The sequence below is a fragment of the Lycorma delicatula genome, chromosome 3 (genome assembly GCF_047948215.1).
Source record: "Lycorma delicatula isolate Av1 chromosome 3, ASM4794821v1, whole genome shotgun sequence".
NCBI classification, from domain to species: Eukaryota; Metazoa; Arthropoda; class Insecta; order Hemiptera; family Fulgoridae; genus Lycorma; species Lycorma delicatula.
The window spans coordinates 97,826,461-97,853,086 of NC_134457.1; the positions used below are offsets into that span (position 1 = coordinate 97,826,461).

The 26,626-nt window shown below is 29.9% G+C and overlaps 1 protein-coding gene across 2 annotated transcripts in view; it reads right to left on the bottom strand.

The window, feature by feature from the left end:
* The window catches only part of LOC142321806 (uncharacterized), a 140,811-nt gene extending 116,688 nt beyond the window's left edge, over positions 1-24,123 (bottom strand). For both annotated transcript variants that reach the window (XM_075360208.1, XM_075360207.1), the window contains exon 1: positions 23,952-24,123. The gene's annotated coding sequence lies outside the window, so the exon portion shown is untranslated. The remainder of the gene's footprint in view (positions 1-23,951) is intronic.
* Positions 24,124-26,626: the final 2,503 nt, after the last annotated feature.

Sequence of the window (26,626 nt, forward strand, 5' to 3'; positions counted from 1 at the left end):
GGGCTTCCCTGGAGACGGCGTAAGAGGCTAGAGCAGTGAGGTGATGCGAGTAATATTCGATTGATTGGAATCATTCAGTTCGAACTCAGCTCACGCAGGTAGGGGCTCGCAATTTATTATTCAATTCATTCAAATTTGAGCTTCAACTGGCAGATCTCCACTGCAACACATATATACATATACTAGGTGTACCCGCCCACCCAACTCCGTCATTTCCCCCCAGTTATTATGTTAATTCAATAACAGTAAAATTACCAAAAGACAACTGTAACCAAAAGACATTTGTCATTTTCACGATAACTGCTAAAACGAATGATGTTTAGATATAGTGCAGCAAGAACTCAACCAAAACTGTCCATTTAATTAAAACCAGTCATCCTTTCCAGCCTATCCAGTTCACTTAATACACGACTGGCAAAAAAGGACTGTAATGTATTTGTAGTGTATGTATGTATGTAGGTTTGTGCCACCGTAGAAGTTCAGCGACGAACTGATTTAGATGTATGAACCCACGTTGGAATCCTTACGTTACCGGGAGTGTCGTAGGCTATATAAATATGTATATGTTTAAATAAATTTAAAACAACTGAAAACAAAATTACACTATATACAAAATTGTCACTCACACGTTCTTTAATTATCCTATATCTAAGAGCAACTTTTTTTTGGCAGTTGTGTTTTTAATTTTATAATTTTTTTTAAGTACTAAAAGCTTTTAAGTAAAAGTGTTAGCCTATATGGATTTAAAATTGTTAGTTTAAAATTAAGACATAACGCTTCATTTGGAAAGAAGGATTATAAAAAATTTTAAACTGGAAGATGGAAAAAATATAATATTTTTAAAAATTTATGAAAATAACATTTTTTTTTAAGAGACCTACGATTTTTTTGTTTTAAATTTGTCTGTAACTATGATCTTAGTGTTAATTTTTGTAACTTTGTTTTATTTTTATCATCTAAAAATCACGTACATCAAAATTTTATTAAATCTAATCCTTCTTAAGATTCAGTACCCCACCGATCAACTTTCATCGTCATCCAACTTTTTAAAATACAATATAATTTTACATCTTTATGTACCAAATCTCATAACTGTAAATTAAACAGTTTCTAAAATATAGGCTAACGCAACAGTACATTTATGTAATTTTATAACCAAAATTTTTATTATTTATTTCAAGATATTCATAATGTCGAGAGGTATAGAAATATTCAGGAAGATAACTTTTTACGATAGCAATATTTTCCCTATTTTATATAATAACCGAGAGTGTAAAACTGTCAATTAAAAGACACTTAATATATTCGTTGACTTATAATAAGTCAACGAATAGAATTATGGTATTTTTCTGTTAAAATGCATCATACATATCAATCAAAATTAACTGAATTGAATTATTGAGTGTATTATTTACAATTATTCGAGTTTTAATTATTTTTATTGTTTGTATACTTATGTTTTTATTAATTTCTTCCAATCAAAATAGACGTATCAAAGAACCATAGAACTCCTCCTTTAACCCTTCCTTTGTAGACGGGATCAACTACAAAACTTGTTGGCCGTCATTAAAGTATGTTTTTTTGTCAAGATTTTTCTCTTACTAATGGATAGAGAAGTGTATAAAGCATATTGTTTCTCAGAGAAAAGGGGAAAAATAATTTATTGTTTTATGTGTTCCAGTTTTATTAAATGTTTTTCTTTCTGTGAAAGTAACGATATTCTCTTCACAACCAATCCTGGTATAAAAGGTGTAAATGTTGATGAATACGGTTGAATACGTGATGAATACGGTTGAATTCAAACGATATTTCTTGGCTTGTTTACATACGACATACACGGGTAAGGAGTGGAAGTACTTTCGTAGTATGTTCAGGATTCATATAAAAAAAACTTCGGAACTTCATAATGTAAAAATACAGTAAGATTTAACAGTCTTACTAACAGATTCCTGGAATATAAGTTTTTTAAAACCAAACAAATATAATGTTTTAGTAATTCTTTTCCTGAAAAAAAATGTTGACTTGCCAGTTTCTGTATCGATACGCTTTACCGTCGTTTTGAAGTGATCCGCTTGATTCGTTTCTCAAAAAAATCTTTAAAAATTTTATTCCAACCTTACAAAAGGAAATTTTTAATTATTTTAATCAAGAAAATAAAATACAATTTAGCAATTGTCATTGTGAAATTTTCGTTAGAGGGTTTGGGGGATAGACTCATATAAATGATTATTTGATCATCTTACACACTAGAACCCAAATTATTTTAGTATTATTTATAATAATCAGAATAGTTTATCGCTGTCATTAATTATTTCTGAGTATACATTATATATTAATTGTATAATTAATTAACCTGAAGGAATTTGGATTAAGTTTATTTTCAATTTCAGGATGAATTCATTGTAAATTTCAACATATTACGACCACGTTTTCCATTAATTTTCAGATAAAAGGTGTACAAGTATGAGTTCTTGGTGGACGTTTTCAGTTCTTTTATAGAAATTTTTTAGTATACAATTAAAAAAATAAAAATAATTTTTAAACTACTACAATAAGGTGAGAAATAATTTTTATTTAACCTTTCACTTCATTTTCTTTTTTATATTACGTAACTATACATAAATTTTAAATTAAAACTTAAATACGAGTATATTCACCCGTATATGTTTTTTTATTAATAAGGCTAACATCTATTATTCGGCAATATTAAAAATACTTCCGTACTTAACGAGTCATTAGCGACAAACATATGATTGTGTCGATTAAGCAATATGAAAATTAATTAATTTGAATTAATTTTTTGATAAGTCGAATAAATGAACTCTTTCATTTAGATTTTGATGCATAAGCAACGTATAAAATAAAAAAACCTATGAAAGCGAAAGTAGCTATTATAGAAACAGTAAATTCATTACAGAATTAAACGAAAACTTAAGTTGCTCGTAATGTGGAGGAACTTCAACATGACATTCCGTTGAGTAGTTTGTGGTAGATAATATTTTGGAAATTCACCCAAACCCTAAACCGCTATTTTGTAAATACCCCAAACTGGGTATTTAGTTCACCGTAATAAAAATAAATTTCTGCTTCACCGAAATTTTTATAAAAAAATACCCTACTACTTATAACAATACTTACTACCTCAAAAAACTAAAACACTAAAAATAAATAAATTTTTTTTAAAACTATTGTCAACTAATTTATTCAAATCTAGTTCTTTTAAAATAAATAACCTTTTAGAAGGTAATTAATAAACAAATTTCTTAATAATAAACAAACTTTAGGGAATTTCTTTAGACTATAAATTTTTTATTTGCTTTGCGATACTGTTTAAACATGTTGATCTTATGTGTCACTTACGTTCTTGGAAAACATTTCTTTAATTCAATAGTAAAAAATAAAATTTTTATAATTTATATGATAAAATCTACCAGGATTAGAATACTTTGTTTTACATTGTTGTTAGTATTTTTTTTTTTTGTATTTTAATAAAAAGTTTTGAATTTTCGAGTAAAGAAAAAATAAATAAACTACAATATTTTTTTTTAGCTTAAAAATTGTTAGACAATCTTATGATAATTGACTGATTCTGAATACTGTGCGTTAGCGTGTTGTTTTGCTTACTACATCTCATCACAAATCCTAATGTCCTTGTATTTCTGCATACGAAGCGTGCATTTGTATTGATTGGGATTCACCGTAATATCGGTGACATAATATAAACAATACATATTTATATTCTATTATATTATATGAATAAGAGATATAAATTGCTGTCACCGTAGATAGAAACTGAACTATTCGTTACACATGCACACAATGTTTAACCAATACATTCTCATCTTACGCCTTGTTTTTAAGATTTATTTATTCATTTATTTTCTGTGTAGTCTTTTACGCATTAATATGACAAATACATGTGGAAAATCTTTACAATTATCTTAAACACCTTCATTAAGAAAACATATAATAAAAATGAGATTATAAATAAATAATATTTTATGCGGATTGATATATAATTATAGATTGTATAAATTATGCCAGGATTGCGTAGGTTGTTACTCCATCGATAAAAATAGGAACAAACTGCTGAAATAGAACTGGTTTGATAGGTTCAAGGAAAACCATTTGGAAACGTTTACCCGAACAGCATAATCATTTTTTTTAATATATAAACCATACATAGCATTATTACAAAAGTTAAAAATTGATATATACACACGCACAGTTTTTTTGGATTTTGATTTTTTGGACACTTTGGTTCAATCGATTGCAATGAAAAGAGGAGGTGCACAACTAGATATTACAACAATCCTAAATCCAAAATTTTTAATGTAAAAAATGTTTACGTACGATTTACAATTATTATTAAATCAATATATTTAAATTAAAAAAATAGTTAAAAAAAGGAGATTAAGTCGGATTTGAACCGATGTCCCTTCCTCTTGTAAGATCCAAATATTTCATTAATTAAACTTTATTCGGCTATAACTCTGAAACCAAAGAAAATAAGTACCGTTTATGATATATCGTTGAAAATCTCTCAATGAGAGCTTATTACTGCAGTGAAGAAAAAGTCCAAAAATCCAACTGTTTTGTATTTGGACTTCGGATGTTACAAAACATTTCAACATTCTACGGCTAATCGTTTTTGAGTTATGGGAGATACATATGTACGTACAGACATCACACCGAAACTGGTCAAAATGGATTCAGGGATGGTCAAAATGAATATTTCCGTTGAAATTTGAAAAGCGAAATTTTTCGCGGTCACAATACTTCCTTTACTTCGTACAAGGAAGTAAAAATTGAAAATAATTTTGTGAGAGAACTTGTTCATTTATAATAAATACATTTTGTCGGATGAATATTACTGAGTTGTATTAAACCATTTTAATATTAATTAACAGTTTTCATAATGGTCCAGAATATTATCTAAGTCGTTCCGCAAATTGCGATTTTAGCTCTCTTCATTATTTTTAATATAATTACTTATGTTTGCTGATACTATAACGTTATAACAAAAACTACTAATCGAAATATTTCAATGTACAGCAGAGCCGTTCCAGGAAGGCGCTTTTTCCTCTACTTCAGTCATACATCTATTCCCTTTAAAAACACCTTGCTATAACTGCTCGGCTATAAAAAAGTAAAAAAATACAGGATAAAATAAAAAATTGCTATAATGAAGCAAAAATATCTAATCTATTGAAAATAAAGATTTTTTTCCGACTAGGCATAAAATATTACAATTTTATAAAATTAAAATAAGATTTTAATTAAATTAATTAGTGTTACTTATGTACTTTAACTTGGTTTGATTAAATTTATTTATGTTGCCATCCACTTATTACTTCCTTGTACGAAGTAAAGGACGTTTTGTGATCGCGAAAAATTTCGGTTTTCAGAGACGGAAATATCCATTTTGACCATCCCTGAGTCCATTTTGACTAGTTACGGTGTGACGTCAATACGTACATACGTATGTGTGTATGTATCTCACATAACTCAAAAACGATTAGCCGTAGGATGTTGAAATGTTTTGTAACATCCGAAGTCCAAATTTGGATTTTTGGACTTTTTCTTCACTGCATTAATAAGCTCTCATTGAGAGCTTTTCAACGATATATCATAAGCGGTACTTATTTTCATTGGTTCCACAGTTATAGCCAAATAAAGTTTAATTAATGAAATATTTGGATCTTACAAGAGGAAGGCACATCGGTTCAAATCCGACTTCATCTGCTTTTTTTTTAACTTTTTTTAAATTTAAATACGTTGATTTTAATTATAAATTGTATGTAAAAATTTTTTATAATAAATAATAATTCAAAAATAACAATAAAAAATGAAATACGATAAAATATCAGAAGTTATTAATGAAATATAATTGTATGTACTTTTCTTTTCTTTTTTAAATGTGTGTATGCAATTTAATAGGCGTACAAGGAAGTCATGTGGTATCCACATCATATTTTTCATCAAGAAGTTATACTGTGTGGCAAATGAAACATCTCAGTTACTATATGCAATGGATATTTAAGGTAAGATTATGTAATTATTTAAGCAATGAAATTACTAAGCTCAAAATAATTTTATTGCATAAAGGCCATTTGAATTCCAACTGGAAGTAATATTAGGATTCATATAGTCTCTCTTACACACAGACTGAGTTTTAGTATTACCAGATATTTTATGTGCATACATTATTATTATATAAAGAGTACCTCTCAAAGAAACAGAAAATATTTCAGGGCGTATTCTACAAGTAAAAATAAAAAAAACTCACGTAAACAAGAGTCCAAAAATGCTTAGTTTTTTAATTATAGCTTGTGAAAAATTTATCCGTGATTTTTGCTCTAAGAGGCCGTTTTAATTGGCCTTCTAGTTCACCTAACCTATCGCAATTGATTACTATCTGTGGAGTCAGTCATATGAAATCGTTAGTATATGAACAAAAACTAACTAGAAAAGAATCGATGTAAAAGATAACGCGATTTAAATACTAAACAATCCTAACCCATTAAGAAGACACCCAGAAAATTTTAAATCGAGCGGAGTTTTGTGTAAACAGTGGAGAAGGATATTTTGAACAATTATTGTAATAAAAGTTTGTAATACGTTTTTATTTTTAATAATTGAACTTTTTCTAGATATTTTTCAATACTAAAACGAAATCTTGTTTATGTTTAAAATTATAATACAGAATTATTATGCCGATTTTCAATTTGTTTTGTTTTTAATAAGTCAAATTTTCTTGATCAGTCGAAGTTAATTACATAGATTTTTTCAGAATAAAATTTTTTACAAATTTTATTAAGGAATGTAATTCTTTTAGTGGTAATTTAATGAAGTTATTGCATATCAGACCTAAAAAAAAATTGTATTTTGCGACACGAATTTTTTTTGTGTTTTACAATAATGTTCTTATAAATCCTAAGAGAGAGTAAAATTACTAGGTCAAAAATAATACATCATTTATCCTTTTTCCATTAATTTAGTTTCCAAGAATTTCAGATGACTTCATTTCAACCTCGGAACAGAAATCAGGGCATAATTTTTTTTCAAATAAAAGCTGTAGCTTGAAAACGAAGTGTTTCTGGTTCCATAAAGTTTTTCTTTTCGTTTTCTTTTCCGGTTCCGTAAACCTTCTTTTCACTTCTACCACGTCCTTAAATTCTCTAGTTTCTTCAGAGATACCCTATAAAAACTTCTTCCTTTATGTTAAATTAACATTGAGAATTTTTTATTTTGGTCAAATATATCATAAATACATAATTCAGTAATTTTCGTTTTAATCAGTAACAATTGTTTATTGTTTTCAGAACAAATTTCTACATCGGTTTTTCCGCATACCCTGTCAAAGTTCATATACTGAATGTTTGGTTTAAGTTATCAATGGTCTTGTTTTCATAACATAGCGGAAGAAAGCTATTAATTTATAACGACCAGCTTATCGTGACGTATTTCTGATTAGCTGAAAAATATCTTTGCTATAGATAAGAAAAAAAGACATTTGGTAACGCATCGAGAAAAAATCAATTAAGTCTCTTCGCATATCGGTACAGCAAATAAAGGTCACGGCAAAGTAAGCAAAATGATATTTCATTTGAATTTACATCTATATAAGATAATATCGCCTTATCTGCTAGAAATAGACCAGATCACCAGTGTTGCCAATGACGTTATTACTATCCATAAAAAGCAAGTGATTGTTTAATACTTTAAACACTCTCATTTAGTTATCCGAAAACCTGCCTGAATATATTAGACCCGATTACATATGATAATAACATCTCTGAATGATGCTAAGTTCCTAAAAATGACATTCTCAATTTAAGATGAGAAAAAGTAATCACTGTATCTTTATTTCCAACCACCTTATAGTTGATGGACAATGAATTTTGTATTTTTATGGAGCTCGTTACAAGAGGGAATACAGAACACTATTACCAGTAGCAATGCACCAAACATCAGCTGAAAATATTCAACACATCAATAGAATCAATTGATATCTAAAAAAAAACAAGAATTCTAAAAAGGAACTGCTAATTTCTTCAGCTCAGTAACAAACAGTTGCCCCGGAATGACAAGTATTAATCTTTTTACCAAGGCTTCAACTTATACAACGGCCGCATCCTATTAACACAAAAATAACCTTTGCGTTTCATTATAGTTAAAAAAACAATGAAAAAATAAAACAAACTCGTTCTAAATTTTATGCAATACTTATGCTGGTAAATATATCACTCGGAAGTATAAGATAACCATGACTAACAATAACTTTTAATTATAGTATTTATTTTAACGACAAAAATTACAGAATCATATTAAAAAATTATATCAAATTATACCATCTTATAATGGTTTCCTCGTAAATGCTACGTAATATATATCATTTCCCGTTATAGTTCGATAAATTGCAGCATAATAATTAGTTTCTTGATTATTTTAATTATAATACTTATTAATTTCTGAATAATAATAGTTATTAGTTATTAATAATAATAGTATTAGTTATTTCTGTATGATTAGAACTACATTATACTGCGTAATAAGCAAACATGCAATTTGTTGTTAACAACAAATTGTAATTTTGCTGACATTGGCACCGAATTTAGTAGTTTATGAAGGTCACGTAGTTTTTTTTATAAATATATAATAGTATCTGCACAAACAAATACTGTAATTACGTAAAAGGAAAATTATGATTGAGGAAAAGTCATGCGATTTAAGAAAATAGATTTTTCTTCGATTTTATAGGCTTTTCCTGTACTTTAAAACTTTAAAATCGGTTCAACAATTCTTGTATAATGAACTAAAAAATTGACTAATCTGTATAAAACACAAGGCCAATATTTTTTTTTTTTTTTTTATACTATGTAAGTAACGTACACACAAATAATGTAGACATATATATCTGTTGATATGACAAAATAATCATAGGCAATAATCATAAGGTGCTGATGTAAGTCACTGCCAAAAATAGAACTCCCAATAATAAGAATTAAAATACAAATATACTCCAGAAAGTGGGAAGTAAAGTTTTTCCTGTTCCTTCCTTTACTAAAACGAATTTATAAACTAAAATTTATCACTACTATAAATATATCAACAATATTAAAATGCAGGTAATATTAAGCTGTAAAAATTACATGTTTAGCCTGTCACTAAAATAATTGTGTATTTTAACATCGTTATTCACAGAGAAAGCAACTCTGGTTTATTTCTTTATAATTCCAGTATGTAAAATGAGACATGACTGTAAAAAAAAACAAAAATAATTGACGGTTTTTTTTTGGTAAAACGTTTTCGAGTTATCATCGCCCGGGTTAAAATAATAACAAGAGGCTTCTTCCCGAATAATAAAATATTAAAACAGGTTTAAAACTACGATTACAGCTAAGATAATAATAGGAATAAAATTGAAAAAGTAAAAGAAACATAACAATTAGAATAATACATTAAACGTGAATAACAAAATAATATCAAAATTTTGACGGATTAGATTTTACTTACTAAGTATTAAACCTTTTTAGAAGTAACAATCCCCGGTCTAGTGCATTCTTGTCATTTCCTAGGACGCGCTGTATGTCCCTCGGAAATTCAATTTTGCGACGTAAGACCGCATTGTATAAGCAGTCCACAAGGGATGGTGCACAGTAAAGCGGCAGTCGCATCGGATGCACAGTAGTGCGCTCTCCGCTGACATCAGGTGTTCGTGAGTAGCTCTGGTATGTCCTAATCGCAATCGACTCAGAACCACTTCCTCTTGGCGAATTTTCCTGCATGAAGAGTCCCACGGTAATCGTATCCCACCGTATCTTTTATGTGTCTGAGTTTATTTTCTGCTGTAGCAGTCCAGACATCTTGCCACCTTCTTCGAAGTGAATGTTTAATAGAATTAATGAAATCGGTAGTTGTAACTCGAGTGGAGAAAGACGATTGGCTACATGCATCTTTAGCAGTGGAATCCGCACGTTCGTTACCCAAGATTTCACATGGCTAGGGATCTAGTAGAAATTCACCTGTGTTGTGACGATTTAACTAAGCGATTGTATTTCGTACTTCGGTGAATATAAGATGTCTGGAATACAAATCCTATAAAGTTTGAAGGGCAATATATGAATCTCTACAGATAAAAATGTGACGATATGTTGATTTAATGATATTCAAGACCATTTTGATGGCGTACAGATCAACACTGTAGACACTTGTATACCACGTAGACCAAACACATAAGTTCTGACATTTATAACAAAAGCGCACCCAACGGTATCATTCTGTTTCGACCTATCTGTGTATACTTCTGTCTAGATTTGTCTCTGTTAAAAACTGGGGAAATATTTGCTGAAAGAAGAGATGAGTTGTTCATTTTTTATTATATACGGCGAGGTCGTATATAATTAAAATTAATGGCGTCGAGTCTCCACGGAGGATATGTACAACCTATCCAGGTTGGAAAAATAGGAGGTGGATCAAAATGTAAAAGGTACATTAATCGTCGGGTACGGACACCCATTGGTGCTGTATTACGAGGATGGTTTTCATACCGTTGGAAATGGGGATTTGCGAGGACTGCTTTAAGAACCGGGTGATTTGGTTGTCCTTTAAAACGGGCAAAGTAAGATGAAGTAGCTGGTCCCGCCAATCCCAAAGTGATGACTCACCGCAATCAACAAGTATGCTTGCGACAGGGCTTGATCTAAACGTACCAGTGGCAAAACGAAAAAGAGTGGTGTACAGCACTCAGCATCTTAAGCACGGTATGACGCGCTGACGAATAGTCGATACAACCATAGTCTAATCGGGATCGGACTAAAGAATAATAAAAGCGTAACATACATATTTGGTCAGCTCCCCACTTGGTGTTGCTAAGGGCTCTTGACATATTAGAATTTTTAAACATCTCGCCTTTAACTGTTGTTTTGGCTCACGTAAAACGACTGTAGAAAAGTAAATCTAGAAATTTAACGTCAGGAGAGATGGGGACTTGAACTGGCTCTCAATTGAGCAGGACTTGTAGAGTGAAGTGGTCTCAGTCGAGAAAAGACTACACATTTCGTTTTCTCCGGTGAGAAAGTAAAGCCGGACTTTGGATCTTGGACAAAGTTTCAAGGCGAGATATAGAATTCTGTAGTAGTCTCTCAGCTATGGCTGTTGAACGATCGTGATATACATGTAGCAAAATGATCAACAAATAGAGAACATGAAACAGGTATTTGCACACATTTAGTCATACCGTTGATGGCAATAGTAAACAAGGTGGCACTTAATGCACTTCCTTGAGGCACTCCATTCTCCAGACGACACTACTCGACACAGAATTTCCAATACGAACACGGAATGAACGGTCATTTAGGAAACCCCTAATAAAGGCAAACATATTACCCACGACTCCCCATTCTTTAAGAGTATTTAGAAAACCTCGTCACCAGGCTGCGTCGTATGCCCTCCTACTATCAAAGAAAATAACGACGAGTTGCTGGCGAAACAGAAAGTCATTTTGGATAGCTGTTTCCAGTGATACCAGATGATCAATGGAAGATCGTCCGTGGCACACTGTTCTGGCGATATCAGAGTGTGCTTCTCTAAATACCAGGTAAGCCTTCGGTTCACCATTCTCTCCTCACTTTGCACAGAACGCTCGTCAAGCAGATTAGGTTGATTGTCTGAGAAGCCTGCTTTTTCTCTATCAGATTTAAGGACTGGTATGACAACTGCTCCCGACCAGATGGGTGAGCAGACTTGCGTGGAGAACAAACCATTATACATACGCAGTAGATGATGAAGGGCCGAATTGGGAAAGTTTTTTTCTTTTTGCAAAACCTACAAAATCAGAAAAAGTTACACAGAATTTTTTGTTTTAACGATTAGTTTTAATACTTATTTAATGAGATGGCTAATTTCTGTAATATAATAAAGAATAGTATATATATTTATAGAGATTATTAAAAAGTGTACTTATTTATCACAAAAAACTAAGCCCAATAACTGTCACTAACCTTATTTTTATGATGGGCTGAATTTTTACTTGTGAAAAATAATAACTTTGGTCGGGATTTTAGGATGAAAGTCAGAGATACAATTTGTAGAACTGAATAACACTCTGTGCGTTGTATATATTTTTTTTCTTGAAGATATGATTTTAACTATATGTTAAATATTTCCTAATCAATTTCTTTGTTCCGACTTTGATGAGAAAAAGTTGAACTAAACATTAAATAAAATAAAATGACAGAATGTCTTCCTTTAACTGTACACAAATAATTTGTTTATCTCATGTAAACATTACAACATATTATAAAACAAATATAAAGATATAAATGTATTATTAAAGCATTCTTTTTTGACACTAATCATTTTGCTTTGAGTTCAAGTGATTTTATTTACTTTATTCACCGTCCTTAAAAACTATTTATGAGCCTAATTAAATAAATAGGTCTAATTTAATAAAATTGTCCGTTTACTAGTACGTAAACTAAGTTCTGTTTAAATAAAGCGAAGTGAAGAACAAAACCACAATTAAGACGTCAGTTATGCTTGCATGATTAGATGCTTCCGAAATTTTGTGTGATGTTTTCGAAAGAAAAACGAGAGAAACCGATTCCAAAAAAATGGTTTTCTGAAACCATTTTAGATTTATTTCAGAAGGGATAAACTACACAATGAAGAAATTAGATGAAAATTCAACAATTAAAATCCTAATGATAAAACCGAAAAATAGTGGTACTAATAATTAAAAAATAAGAAAGGTCATAGTTTATCAAATTTTATTTTGGTTTATTGTTCTCAGGACGGTAATAGGGATACTGAAAGTCCTAGAAGTAGATGAAAAGTACAAGATCATTGAAGTCACAATACGCCTATCGCTTGAGATGGAAAAACAGAAGAAATATTATATAGATCATAAAATAACTTTTAAAAACACTGGATTTCATTTAATCAATTTTTTATATTTTTTTTTTGTATATTAATATTAGTTAAAAAATAAGAGATTGCTAAAATCTAAGCTGTTGTTACATGATAGTTTAGTTACTATCATGTAACAATTAAATTAAAAATAATTTAATTTCATATTATTTATACTTATAAATATCGAATCCCAAGAGATGTTAGCCAAATTTAAGGAATGGATTCAGGATATCAAAAAAAATTATTAAAAAAATCATGTGTACAGATTCCTAACTTTCTACATTTTCTATCTGTCCGCCATTTTTTATTTTATTAATAAAAATTAATATCATAAAAACAAATTTAACTCACCGTATTGCTCTAGAGGTAAAGTCGTCATCGCAAATCAGCTGTTTACCAGCTGAGTTTCGAGGACTATTCTGAGGTTCAAATCCTAGTAAACTTACTTTTACAAGGATTTAAATAATAAAAGGTATAAACCTATAAAATCTACTTTTATACGGATTTGATTATCAGACTATGGATATCGGTGTACTTTGGTTGATAGGGTACAATTAACTATAGATCTCAGGAACGGTCAACCTGAGCCTGTAAAATCTATACTTCATTTACATGCCATACGTCACATTCGCAATGAGGAGGGGTGACTGTCCCGGGGTGTACTTCGATGGTGTCTTTATCCCGCAGACGGAGACTGTGCGGAACCTAGGACTTCATCTGGATCGGCGTCTGACCTGGAAGTGTCATGTGAGGATGAAGAGGAAACAGCTGAACGCAAGATACAGGGAACTTCATTGGCTGCTACGGAGAGACTCAGGCCTCACGTTATCAAACAAGATCTTAATTTATAAGGCTATCCTGCACCCAATCTGAACGTACGGTGTAGAATTGTAGGGAACGGCTGGTACTAATAATATTGAAATTATACGACGATTCCAGAACAAAGTAGCGAGGGTGATTGCCGAAGCGTCATGGTTCATGAGGAATGATGAGATTCACGATTATCTGGAGCTCCCGTCGATTCGTGAGATTGCACGGTAGCGCAACCTGCGGAGGCTTGAGAATCATCTAAACCACTTTGCAATTAATCTACTCGATAACAGCAAAGACGTCCGACAGTTGAGACGTGTCCCTGTACTCGAGTTAGGGTCTGCATAACTGTTTGGAATCTAACACCGTCAAGTTTAGTGGTGTTGTATATAATTTCTTTGTTACAACTCTTTCTTTTTTCTTGTTTCTTTTATTTTTTATTAATGTTTGTTTTTCTAGACTATTTGATGCTGATATGTTTTATGATTTATGATTGAGCTTGAAATTAAATAATGGACTTTAGTTTACTTGCAACTATTTATTGTGTATTACTTATTTTGTGGATTCCTTAACGACCCCCTTATCAGGAAACTTACTTATGGCTCCGCAGGAGAGCCGATTGTAATTGTAATTTTTATTGAGCAAAATAAAAAAATTAAAATTTACATACCATACATATCACCCTCATTTCATCGGACCATAGAGTTTCTTAATGTTAACAAGTTGTACAGTTTGAAATAAATTAGGAAAGAAAAAAGAGAACGGATTAAAATATTTTAATGAGATTTGGTGTAAATGTGCCCAACACTAGTTTTTACAAAATAAATAAGATTATTATTTTTAATTCAATTAGTAAAGGAAGTGTAAACAGAAAAAATTTCAGACTGCATATTTCTGCAATTCACTAACAATTTCAGCCATAAACAACAGATTTGAAAAAAATTTGGTTTCACTTTATACTCAATGAAAAGAATAACATTTTATTTTAAATATATTAGTCGATAAAAGTAATATTTACGGAGCTATTAATGATTAAAAAATGTAAATAGTTGCCATTTGAAAAGTAAAATTTTCTTACTTATTTATTCCTTAAAGGAGGTTTTCAATATTTTAATTTCACTAAAATACTCGTATTTCAATCTGTTATTAAGACATAAATTTTTATTGAAAAAATGCAAAATGACGGACAAATGAAGGGTGGTAAGGCATTTATCCAGATGAACGTTTTTGGTTATTTTGTTGTTCTGAATAACTTACTTAAGTTCGCCAACATTTCCTTTTGTGTGTGTGTGTGTGTGTGTGTGTGTGTGTGTGTGTGTGTGTGTGCGTGTGCGTGCGCGCGCGCGCGTGTGTGTGTGTGTAATTTTATAAATACATTATTTCAGTAATTGAATGTTAAATATTATTTAAAACAAGTTATGCTAACTACTTTCCGAAATCTTAATTTTATTAGTTTTCGCAAAGATTACCGAGTGCAGTACTCTTGAAATGCTATCCAGTGTATTCGCTTGACACAGCCAAAGGACAGGTATTGCGACGTATATTTGTGTATGGATGTGTACTCAACACACACGTGTTGGTGATTAACATAACCAGCTTTTGTATATTAGAGTAATTCACTTTATTTCAGTGAATTCCGTTTTGAAATTGGAAATTCCAGCTCTTTTTACGGAATTTTATAAAAATGACATTATACATTCGTTTTAAAATAATTATTTTAATGATTATTATAAGCATTTCATTCAAATCGTTGTTATTTATTACTATTGCTAATCAAATGTATTTGAAGCAATAAAAGTAATTTTCTTTACAATTAGATGTTATTTAATATTTTTTCCGTTTTGGGAAAAACACGCTTTGTAAGTAATTTACTTTTTCCTTTCTTTGCAATATCTATTTAATTTTTCTTTTATTTCTCTTTTCAACTTAACCTTTTATTAATTTTCCTTATTTAATACAAAATTTAGCAAATGCTCGTATCGCAAAACTATCTGTTTTTTTCGGAATGAGGCCAATCTTCTTTAGGTGTACCGAAGGCAATTTTTGAAATAAGCTGTGAACAATATTATAAATGATCGGCATTTTGGTTTGAGTTGTAGGAGGATGATTTTACGTCTATATTTTTTCAATATCCTTTAAAATGGCGTATTCACAATAAACTATGCATAATAACCCTATCCTTTCTTTTTAATATTTTATATTAAAAAGTTAGTATTTTATATTAAAAGTCCTCTTGAGGATTTGAGTGTTTGAGTGTTCTCATACCGAAAAAATATATGGTTTTGAGAAAGCATTTGCTAAATTTAATTTTCTACTTTTAAGGTTGAAAGCTTATTTATAATTTTTTCATTCTTTATGAACACTGTATATTTATTCAAATATAAAATGAATCGTACAGAGACAATGCATTATCTTTATTGTTATTATTGTATATCTATATTAAGCAAATAAACGTATCGTAAATAATCAACACAACGTTTCGCTTATAATGCCGATCGTTTTCAAATGCGTACACAAATATCATTAGCAATCCAATGAATTAGACAATAGTTACCGTAATATAATATGTTATGTATGCGTTACAAAAATATCAGGATTATAAGCGAAACATTTTGTAACCTTACGAGATAATAAAATGTAATATTAAAATGAATATTGCCTGTGTACAATTCATTATAAATCCAACCAGAAAATTAAAATATGAGCGTAATATTTTATTCTAATTAATTATATATATATATATATATATATATATATATATATATATATATATATATATATATATATATATATATATATATATATATGTGTGTGTGAAAGTTTGTGTATCTGTCCCTCTGTTTGCAACAGTATCACGAGAGAACCAACCAACCGATTGATTTCAAATTTTCAGGATACATTCGCGTTATTCCAGAAAAGGTTTTAAGCCATCGAGGCTCTAGTCTCCTTGGAGGTTAAGATATTAAAGATATTCATTAAAGAAACAAAATTTAATCCTTTTACTTCATTATATATCAGTCATCATAGCAACAGAAATATAATGAAGTGAATTAGCTAATTCTTTTTTCTTTAATGAATATCTGTAAATCTGTAAAATATTTAATATTCTCACAGCCATGAGGATATCGACGCGTCGGAGGTCCAGGAGGCGGAGCCCCCTGGTTAGACAGTCAGACCTCGCCCTGACCGGCTAGTATATATTACTGTTAAATCACAATCTCTCTTTCTCTCTCTCTCACCTCTCATATATATATATATATATATATATATATATATATATACATGGGATGTATTCAATTCTTCTTGAGCGTTTGTCTTAGTTTTTCCTCTCGAAATATTTTTTTTTCTATTTTACTTTTCTAAACATGAAATTAAATGAATATACCCTACCATAAATACACATTTGCATATGTAAAAGTAGAGAAAAAATTTGATTTCCTTAGTTTACAATAATATTGGCTGGAAAAATTTAATTACATTTTATTTTATTCACTTTGGATATATTTTATCTTAATATTTTAAGGAACAAATATTGAAACAAACAAAATTTTAAACACGAAAGTTATTTATTATATAACGGTAAACAAATAAATAAAGTTTGCAAAATATAATTCAAGTGGTGTTAATTGAAAAATATTTAAGAAGTCTGCGTATTTAACGATGATTTAAAAAACAGTGTAAAATATTTCTGGTAAATATCATCACTGCTATTTAAAGGCTCGTTTGCATAATTTCTTTTTAAATGTTTTTCTTAAACAAGACCTTTTGTTTTTGCATATTGAGTATCACAAGCTAACAGTTGTAGATGTCCTTGTATAAGAAATAACACCTACCGAAAATGGAATGGTATAGCCATTTAAAAGAATAGCAATTTCCCGTACCAGGCTTATAAGTAAGATATGATTTTAAAATAAAATGTTGCATATCAATATCCTAATCTTATTAGGATATATCAATATCCTAATCTTATTAGGATATTGAAATTCAGATATTATTTTACTTCATAAGTGATACCTTCACATTGTTTATAGTAGGGGTTGGCTCTATAATGAACATCATTATTCTCAAGAAAAGTAACGCTACCTAGTGCATCTTACACATGCGCCACAGCCATAAGGATGACTGGAATCGATAGGGTGAACTAACAAGGTAATACAAATCTTTAAATGTACAACGGTACACCATACTTGTAACGCCATCTTTAAATATAACGGTACACTGTCTCTACTTAGTAGGATAGAAAATCATTTAAACAAACTTTAATGAATTTGTCAGACGATTTTCTTTTAAGTGATTAAGGTAAATACTTAAAAAGAAAATGATTCACTCAGAATCAGGACATCAATCTCTAAAATTTAAGCGAATATACGTAAGATAAGTAAATAAATAAATAGGCGGAGATACATAGATAAATCTATCATCAACTGGACTCTCTTCCAAACATACATTATTTACGTATGTAAATATAAAATGAAAAACTGTGTAGGTTAAAGCATGCTTCCTGAACGTTTCTTCGTTGTAAATATAAATCAGATTGATGTTGCCTTGGTCCTAATTAAAAAAAAAAAAATTATTTTAAAAATAGAATTTCAATACTACCCCGGGATTACGACTCTCTTAAGAAGTACATTTTCTTTTTTTTCATTTTCTCGCTTGAATATAAAATCAGTTTAAAACTAACATTTTATCCTCCATAAATAAAAATTTGGTAAATGTTTTTCTAAAATATTTTTTCGATAAATTTTATATCTATTTCGTTATCGGAATCATTTTAAAGCAGACGTGAAACCCCCTCAATTAACACAGCCATCATAATTATGTCAACGAATCGATTGAAAAAGTAAATAAAGATAATAATATGAAATAAAAAGAATTAGAAAATCCTTACAGAAAACGGATCTCTCTAAATTAGTAATGGTAGGGGCTTTACGAAGAATAAATAAAATTTGAAATTTTAGAGTAAACGAGTTAACGTAGCCTTTGGCCTATTCATGAAAATTGAAAAAAAATTATCAAATCAATAATTTTATACCAAAAAAATTCCTCAAGTATGTACATTTTTTCTTTTCAATGATTCAATAGAAATTTATGTATTATATTTAAAATGGAACTGAAAAAGTATTACCTTTAACGTTTTATTTTTTATTTCTGATAGTGGCAATCTGTTCAAAATTAATGAAAAATAAATAACCCCACGGGGGTTGATGAGAATAATATGTATGACAAAGAACATGTGGTGCATTCTTGTACAGACATAAGCCAACTATTCCTGAGATGTATGGTTAATTGAATCCCAACCACCGAAGAACAGCGATATTGGCAATGTCAATTTTCACAAATCCTTATAAAAGTAACTTACCTTTAATAGGATATTTGAACTTCAGAAATTTCAACTTCGAAAATCAGTTGTTAAACAGCTGATTTGCATCGACAATTTTACCACTAAACCAGCGTTTCTTAGCCTGTGGTCCACTCCACTATGATGAAATAGATGGTCCGCAAGTAGACTTAAATTAAAGTATATCAAAAATTATGGAAATAAAACAAATAATAATTAAAAGAGTAAGTAAAAATTGAAATGCAATGGATACTTTCTCAAAACTGATTTCTTTTAATTTTCTCAAACATTAATTTGAAACATATACACCGAATAACTTATATGATAAATTTGTGTAGGTTCAAGATCCATTTCCGACTTACAATCATAAGAACGAAACTTCGTTATAAAAAAAAAACAAAAAAAAACAGTTAATTGAGCTTTCAAGTGACAGTGGACTTAAAATGCATTTCCGTGATGCTGATTTGGCTCGATTTTGGATCTCACCTTCAGTGACAGGTGAATTTACTGAATTGTGTGAAGAAGCACTGAAAATCGTCATGCAGTTTTCAACAACCTATAAGTGTAAAAAAAGATTTTCAACGCGCCTTCGTATAAAAATAAAATATAGAAATCGTCTTAGTGCAAGTACCAATCTTAGACTTAAATTGGCCAATATTGATCCAGATATCCAGGAACTCTGCAAGGGATGACAAGCTCAACCATATCATTAAAAGAAAAATTATTTATATCTTATGATTTAATTGTTAAATAAAGATAAAACTTTTGTTCAATGATGATCCATTTTTAATAATTTACTTCCAAAATTAATTTATTATTTATCATTTTTATTCACAAGCTATAGATTTATTACGGTACATTATAAATGACTCAGTATCTCTGAAATGTTATTTTTACCTAAATAGGTAAAAAGAATCCCTTTCGGCACGCCGGAAAGCGGAGATAGATTTCACCGGTGCTAAGTAGAGGATAAGAAAGATTTCCATCTCAAAGTTACGAAAAACTTCAAATTTACTCAATAAGACAATAATTTCATGTGAAAAAGGTTTCACATATTTAGCATACAAGCCCCATATTCTTACAATTCCAGCAATATTTTGGTCACCCCTTGCCGTAAGGGCTGGTCATATCAAAAGTTTTTACAGACAAAAGTTTAAGGTAATGTTTAGAGGACTAACGACCACTTTAAACCGATTCAATACTGTGCCTATTAAGGGAGGTATGATTTCTTTTTTGTCTTTTAAACTTCATTTTTCCCACCCCCTGAGCCAATGGTTGATGATATCAAAAAACTTTACTTAGATAAGTTTTAGGCTCTTATCCAAAGAATAGTAGAAACTTTAAACGAATTCAATATTTTACTTAATAAGAAAGTTATAGCGATATTTTTTTTTCGAAAAAGCCATCCCATTTCTACCATCATGGTCCGATTTTGCCCATTAACGAACTCGACCGAGATTTTGGGTCGTTATATTTTATGTATCAATTTGAAAGTGATTGGCGCAAAATTACGGCGGTAGTGTCCACAAGAAAGTGAAATATACATATAAATGTACATATAAACTTTTGAACTGACAGTGGTTTTAGGGTCTGGAGGATGTGAAACGCGAAGATATGTCGAAATTTTCCATAAGTCGAATCATGGTACCCGTTACAGTAGGTAGCTTTCTTATGAAATCTACCTAAAAATGAGGCTTACGTAACTAATTGGTCCACAGACGTTTTGACATATGTTGCTGGTTCTTGGACTTGAAAAAGTTGAGAAACGCTACACTAGACCAACCGGTAGAAGTTTTCCTTTTTTTATAAGTGGGATTAATTTTATTTTTACAGATTTACAGGTTTAGTCGTTTAATTTATAATTTTTTTTCATAAAAATTTTTTTGAGAGAAAGGACACAAAGAGAATGCGATATAAAACATAAGCAACAGTCTCTTGAATGTGGGAATGTATTATTTTTTCCCCCTAATTTTTCAAGAAATTCCCTTGAATTTTCGCATTGAAGAATATTTTGAACGTAAGAATAACATCAGACTGTACATTAATTTGCTATAATAAACTTATAAAGTAATGATAACAAAAAAAAAATCTTCAATCGATTACGAAGAAAACGTAATTTTTAGTTTTAAAAAAATTTTCACTTGTCATCAAAAAAAATTATAAGGAAGCCATCAGTTGTTTTTACCTCAACAAAATAAAAAAAATATACAGATTCAATTAAAAACCTAATAATTTTCTCAACACGGTTACAAAACAGTCTTCATAATTATCTTCAAATGTAATCACTAATTAAATCATATGAAAGTTATTTAATTTTTTGTTATGCTTTCATGATCATTTCAAGCGTAACACTTTTGTATCTATTGTTATGGAGTGTAGATTAAATTATTTTTTCACTCACCTTTATTATTTATAAACAATTTTGATTCTTCTAAAAAGACCTGGGTTTAAACAACAGTTAAGTATAATCAGAGGAATGTCCTTCCTCATTTCCGGGTATACAGTAAAACCGGGTTAAATTAGAACAAAAAAACTGCCATTTTTTTGCTTTAATTTCTTCTGTGACGAATTAGATTGAATGCTTTTACGATTTTACTGTAGTTTATTTTAAAAACTTTATTCATTAGGAAAAAACTTTTTTCCGAGTTTTGAATCTACTCAACTAAAAATAAATATTTAACAATTAAAACTTCCATTTTAGAGTTAACTTTATAAAAGTCCCATCAAAAAAATTAAATTATACATAGGCTTTGGGTTTAAAAAAATTTCCTTTAATGTATCTTTTTTACACGACTGCCCAAAAAGGAGTGTAAAGTATTTAGGGTGTATGTATATACGTATGTTTGTTCTACGTAGCAACTCAACAGCTGAACCGATTTAGATGTACGACCTCGTGTTGAAATCCTTACGTTGCCGGCAATTATATATATATATAATTTTAAAAAACTGAAAAATCTATCAGATAAATGAGTTGTTTTTGAATAACTCACATCTCAACGCATCATTCTGAACGATTCGGAAACCTCGTATTTCATACTTGTGAAGTTGTTGTCTACTAGTTTTTTACACGACTACCCAAAAAGGAGTGTAATGTATTTCGTGTATAAGTATGTATGTTTGTTTGTTTGTTCCATCGTAGCAGCTCAACGGCTGAACCGATTTAGCTCCTTAAGGAATTCCAACGCGGCTGAACCCGTGTTGGAATCCTTACGTTGCCAGCAGTATTATAGGGTACATAAATATATGTTGGTATATATATATATATATATATATATGTTTAAGTAAAAAATTAGAAAAAAAAATTGTATACAAAATTGTCACCCGCAAGCTTTTTAATTATCCTACATTAAAGAGTAATATTTATCAGCAATGTTTGTTTTTTTGGCAGGCAGTCGTGTTTTTTAATTTTTAATATTTTTGTAAATTAGAATAAAATATATTGGTTATATCTAGCCATTTTTTTGAAAATAAAATTTTCAAAAAATGTTAACTTTTCCTTGTTTTTCTTAATAATTAATTCTAATTCATCTTTAACAACAGATCTACTACTTAACTGATAGTACAATTAAATAAAAACGGAAGTAAATAATATATCTGTGATTTATTTCTTCTTCAGAATCTCATACGATTACTCCTCTCTTTGCAGAAGATACTATTGCTTGTCCATACGAAAACAAGTAATATTTAAAAGGAAAAGAAGATTCTAAACTAATTGTTTAAAGAAAAACATTCACTAGTTGGATTCCAACTACTATATCTAATTTAAAATATGATAAAACGGTTGCATTGTGTTTCTGAGGTAAACGTTTACAGTACTAACTGCACTGGTAGTAATCCCATTATTGATAACACTATCATTTATTCTCTATTATTTCCAGTAATATGAAAATTTTAGGTGTTTTCTTAGATGATAAATTCTCTTAGGACGATTAAATTGATTTAGTTGCAACACATTTAAATCATACTTATTGTAACAATTACTAAATATGTATTACACTTATATATAATACATTCTGTAATATATTATCCCTTGGGTCTTTCAAAAAATCAGGTTGAATTTTCATGATACAAAAATGCGCAATCATATCTTTAATTTTTAGACCCCTAAAAATAAATTATGTAGCAAAAATTCGAATTATTATGAGCGTACAAACTTTGCTTAGAAAAAAATTTTATCCTAAAACCCACTTCCATCAAGTCAAAAAATTAGCGATTCTCTTTTAAATCTTTACCAACAACTTATTTAAAGTAAATAAAAGTATTTTCTTTTATAAAACTAATATTACTCTCGCGATCAAATATTTGGTAACTCATTTTTTTAACTTAATTTTCTGTATCTTCGTTTAACTTTTTTTTGTAGTAATTTTATTTATTCAGTGTCTGTAATTATATATATTTTTAATTATTTAATATATTTACAATTTATATGAAATAAGTTGAATTTTCGTAACTTAAATTTTTTTATGATAATTAATTGTATTTTGTGATGATGCTGCTGTGTTCAAAGTTTAAATCACGCTTGATTAAATATTATTTACTACCACCATCCTTCAAAATTTTATCACCCTTGATCAGCCAGAAAATACGACGATAGATTCTTTTTATATCTGTGGAATAACACACCTACCCATTTCTGTAACGATTTATATAAAAATTACGTTTCGAAATTCGCCAACGCGTTGAAAATGCATAAATTAATGTGATTTTGTATTTAGTGCGTGATGATTTAAGTACATAATATCGTCTAGATTAATATCAAACCAAATCTGAAAAAATATAACCTAAATATTTTTTAATTAGAACGGATTCATACAAAAATTACTAATATATACACTATTTTAACAGTCAGTGATATTTTCCATAAGATTAGTATAAATAAATACGGTACCTTTAATAATTAATATCTGTAGGATCTATGAATTAATATATTTTCCAATGGCACTAAAACACATACAGCACAAATAAATAACGGCTTTACGTAACGTCACCGTGTCGTAGTATTTCATGCACGACTATGGTTAGTTGTCTGAGGCAAGAAAGAGGCTGACGGACTCCTGCTAGTTGATCCCCACCACTTGCTTGTTGCTTCAATACGCGCGTCCTTCCAACCATGAAACGTACTACACAAAACAATGTAAAAACATCAACAGTAAACATAATTAATCTTTATTATTTAATGCAAAACTCTCTTTAAATACTTACACGTGCGAATTACTTATATATGCAAATAAATTATTAATTTTGCATTATCGTAAAAATGTCAGATATTTCTTTTGATAAATGCACATCTACAAAACATTTTTTACTAAGACAAAAAAATTCAGTGGGAGCCTGGTTCTATATTGTACAACTCAAATAGATATCTCCGCACTTCATCGTACCGAAGTATTCCTCTGAGAGTTTCAGTTGTATTTACACTTTTTTTCTAGCCAAAAGGCTAAAAGTTAAGTTAAATACTTTCACATACAATGGAAAAGGAAAATAAATTTTGTTTACTTCAGTATGTATTTAAACTGAACAGTAGAAACTACTCAATAAATTACTGCGCAAAATCTGGGTAAAATGGTCCCAAATCCCCAAACAATTGTGGGTGGAATAAGCCCTTGAAGGGTGTCTGAGCTATCCTGTTTGTAGGAAAGTTTGTATTGTCCTACAGTTCTTGTGTGGATAGATTATCCTTTTTCCTTATCCTTGATCCTTCTTTTACAACTTTACTTCTGGTAGAAGTCCTTAATGAGAATGACAGGACCTGTAAAAATCAATTCACGATCTGATGAGGAAACCTAGCGTAGACCAATTTGGGAACTCTGTTTCTTCTTTTGGCTGAATAACAAGCCTAATAGCTAAAGTCCTAATTCAACAATGTCAGATTGATAATCCTTACTAAAATAAAACATGCTGGTATACACTTTCAAACAGTAGTGATTTATCTTTTATCATAATCTGTATGGATGATCATTCATTCCTCTATCATTAATTATCTCTTTTGATATCCTTATCAAAAGGAGGACAGGAGAATATGTCTCCTGTCCTTACAGGAGACATATTCGTAGTAATCTTTCCTTAAAGAAGCAAGGATATTAAGAAAATTAAAAGCTTTTATAGAGATATATTGAAAGATAAGAGCTAATTGGGATTCAAGAAAATGTTCACTGGGATCCTTTGACGTAAAAACTGGCTTTGAGCAATGTGATCTCACTAGTGTTATTTTGATTACTTGCAGAAGTATTTAAAACACAATAAATAAACAAAAGTAAAAAACATGACTGTTATAAGTAAGCTTGTGAGAAAAGTAATAGAGGATAATCCCTGTATGAGTGATAGGAAATTCAAAGTGTATCCGACCAAAGTGGTAATCTTGGGATGATCTGCAGATCTTTGAAAATCTATATATAATAAAATTCAAGAAGGTGAAAACCTTTAAATTTATAGGTTCAATTATACCACTCTACAAAAAAAATATTTGTGAAACGTCAATGAAATTTTTCAGAGGAAAATTTCAAATTTATGCAAAAAAGCTATAATTTGTTACAAACAATATTGTGCAAGTCAAAAAAAAAATGGCCAAGAACACTTCGTTTATTAAGACTTTTTTTGTGTTAAATAACAGTTTATTCATCTGCATATGCATATGTTAGGTAATATAAAACGAAAATAAATAATATAAACACACCCTAAGCATATGATAAATTTTCTAATTTTTTTCTTTTTATTTTTTTCCCTGGGTGTACAACGAAGTGTCATTATCAGCACTCAGACTAGATATTTATACAGTATGTAAATAAATACTAAAAATTAACAGTTAAAAATTAAATTAGAAACTAAAAATCTAAAAAGATAAAGTGCAATTCAATGAATTATTACATCAATACACTAAATAAAATAAAATTACCATCTGCCATATACCAAAAGGTATAAATAGCTGAAAACTGCTGAATACTCAAATATTTGATTATAAAAAGACAGCTCTGATAAATTGTAAAAAATTAGATAATATGGTTTCATTGTTTCTGAACATGTTTTACATCACAGCCCCAACTTGTAACACAATGCCGGATAACAGATACAATCCACAAGGATATGGTGCATGTTGGCAGTCACAGCGAACACAAATGGGTGCGTCGTTTGAGTGATGGGTGTTTGAGTCGTTTTTTATCAATGAGTGAGCCTAGTGTGTCCTATTACAAATGGCAAATAATAACCTCTTCTCGTTGATTATTTCTACATGAGGAGCTCCATGGTAAAACATTGTTCTTAACTGGACGAAGTTTATTGTTAGAATTCCATTCAACTTACCACTCATCATGAACCAACCTCCTCAGAAAACAGACAAGATCTTCAAAGCAATGCGACTGGTGAAAGAAGGCTGGAAACAAGCCTATTTTGCCGCATCAGTGCACTCATTGCCTGAGATTCCTACATGGCTGGGGATCTAGCACAAGCTCACAGTTGTATTATGTTTAGTCATTTGCGATATGATACACTGAATCTCACAGAAAATAGGATGTCTAAAGTAAATGTTACTATTGCCTGTAAGGCACTCATGGAATCTGAGCAAGCAAG